Genomic DNA, 3,160 nt, shown 5'->3' with positions numbered 1-3,160 from the left:
CACACGAAGCTCTTAATCACTTAGACTGCTATGTTCACACAGCACAGGCAAGCTTCTCAACAGTCGGAATGACATTTTAACTTCAGAAGGTACAAATGAGATTACTTATTTAATTACCATGATGTGACAGTTGGATAATATCAGAGGAATAGAAATGGTCACATCTATGCCTGTCACCCTCCCCCCTCCATACCAGTAACTAATTATTAAACAAGTTAAAAATGTTTCCCCCTAAATATGTGCAAGTAGCTATAAAATCTGTACTATTTATATACAATTTTCAGGCATGACAATAAAAGAAACAGCCATGAGAAATAAACCAAATACATTGGAAAATATATGCCTTAACAGGGCACACACAGTGAGTTATAACCAGAGAAGACCCTGAGCGTGGTGTAAGAGTAGAGAGCTTTAGGAACTCACAAGTTAAGGAAGAATTTTTGTAGGCCAAAAATGTAGCTACTTTCAGTGTTTCTGTGAGCATGGGTTAAGATGCAGAGAGAAGGCCCTCAAACTAGGGGAAGAGCTTGAATGAGAGAAACACAGAAGGAAAATTTGCTAATATATATCGAAGGTTTGTAAAATAACCTTGCCATTTGACTTCATAATTTCAATTTGGTAAGTGTGTCCTTGGAATATAAAAAGATGTGTGGAAAGATTTAATTGCAGTTCTATTCATTACCCTGTTGCTTGCACTTTTGAAAAATTGGAGAAAAATTAAATGTCAAGCAATAGGGGATTAATTAAATAGATTATAGTTCATGTGCATAAAGGAACACTGAAATTATAAAAATATTAACATGGATAGTTGTTTCTCATATATTTTAAAGTGTAAAATGTTTTATGCAATATAGCTTTTACAAAAATACATATACTTAGAAATGATATATATGTATTTGGAAACAATATATATGTCTGGAAATATAGACACTAATTTTAATAACATTATGGGCTTTTTCTAGAATTACAGGCTATGCTGTACTTGTCCTCATATTTTTATTTCCCCCAAGTAATTAATATACATTGTTTGGTGGTAAGAAAAGACAACACTGGTTACTTTTACATTAAACATGCACAGAGCATATACATCAAATGCTTTGACTTGGTAATGACTTAGTACTGTCATAAGCTGGAAGCCACAGGAAATGAACCACATGCATCCTTCTAGCCCCATGGATCCTGACTCTGGAGAATTAGTAGAATGTATTAGCACTGAATTTGTTAAGGGCATCATAAAAAATGAGGGCATTAAAGCCGAGCGTTTCCTGAATTCCCACATTCCCTCAGAATTTACATAGATCCCCATAGAAATTAAATGAGTGTACATTCAAAAACCCTATGGTACATTTCTTCCAAAATCACTACTCTTAAAAATTGCAATGCAATGCTATGTTTACTCTAAATACTTTCTCTCTCTCTCTCTCTCTCTCTCTCTCTCTCTCTCTCTCTCTTTTTCTGTATATATATATATATATCTTTTAAAATAACTATTTATCATGGATTTACTTCACCAGTGAAATACACCTCTTACTATTGATTGGAAAAGCATCTTTAGTATATATTTTATGTTTGTTAACATTAACTAGGTCTGATGATAGCTTCTTTAGTCAATATTATCTTTATTAAACTGATGATCAGAACTGTATATATTTATAGCATATGCCATGATGTTCTAGAGTGGTTTTACATTGTGGGATGGCTAAAACAAGCTATTTAATGTAAGCATCATGTTATAATAACTATTTTTTGATTGTGGAAAGAACATTCTTTTGAATATTCTTTACCCTCAGCAATTTTCACATATATATGATATATATATCATATATACAGATATTTTACACATATACTAAAATAATATATAGTTATAAATATTTATACATATATGTTGTGGTAATTATTTAAAATCGGCCACTGGTCTAGCCAACTATCTAAGCTGCGGTGGCTCTGCCTAGCTCAGTCGCCATGTTTCTCGGCTGGAGGCTATGTGCACACAACAGCCACCCAGAATCACCAGCCCTGCTACCCACAAGACGGTAGCATGGGAGATTGGTTTATCTCCCACGCTGCCTCTGCAAGGCTGGTCACTGCCCAGACCATCCCACCATCCACGCAGGCCCAGTAGGAAAATGAAACTCTAATGCTTAAATTATCCAAAAGCTTATATATTTGGTAATGATCAGTAACAAGATGTCCATACAATCAGAAGTGTAACCCAATATCTAACCTAGATATACCAACTACCTTTGACTGCTACAGACACGTGAACATCCGCCTCCAGCACTCCTACATCTCTGCTTTCTCTAACTCCTCCTCTTCCTACTCCTCCTCTTCCTCTCCTTACTCCTCCCACCTTAGTTCCTCCTACACATATATATCATTCAGCAATTTTCACACAAACACTAATGCTGTTAGCTACAGCCACCTTGATATCCAAGAAAATCTCTTGTACATGTTTCTAGAGGGGAGGTTCGAGATAGTGTTTCAATCTGTAGACCAGAATGGACTGAAACTAAGACCATCCCAAATGCAGGGACTACAGGTGTGTTCCACCATACCTAGTCAATATATTGATTGTAAACAAAATTGACCAACCTCTTCCCAGTGTCTCCAGTTGTTTACCTTGATTTTATGAGCTTTTTTTCTTTCATTCTTATCAGATAAATCTTCCTAATAAAACCAGAACTTGCTACCTGTGCATAATGGAAAACCCTGAGTAAATAGTCAACCACAAAGCAAAGGGACTGTATTAGTCACTACTGACTTACTGACACTACAATGAAATACTGTCATCATCAATTTAAAAAAAAAAAAAGAAAAAAAGAAAGATTACTTTGGCTCAGGTTTCAGAGGTTCCAACACATAACCCATTGGCTCTGTTGATTTGAGCTTGTGACTAGACATCTTGGCCTCTCACCCCCCGCCCCCATATCAGGAGAAGCATGTGGCCAAGAAAGCCCGTTCAATGTATATTCAGGAAACAAAAGTGATCAAGGAGGGGACTAATGTCTCTAGTGCTCTTTAAAAGAAAGCCCTCAATAACTGGAAGGCCTCTGACAAGGACCTACTTTGTAGAGGTTCCATACCTTCCCATCTGTGCCCACCAAGGGACACAGGTTTTACCTTTGGCCTTTGGGCACATTCAAAATCCAAACTCCAACAG

The sequence above is a fragment of the Grammomys surdaster genome, unplaced genomic scaffold, assembly GCF_004785775.1.
Source record: "Grammomys surdaster isolate TR1022 unplaced genomic scaffold, NIH_TR_1.0 141, whole genome shotgun sequence".
Taxonomy (NCBI): Eukaryota; Metazoa; Chordata; class Mammalia; order Rodentia; family Muridae; genus Grammomys; species Grammomys surdaster.
This window is presented reverse-complemented; position numbering follows the sequence as displayed.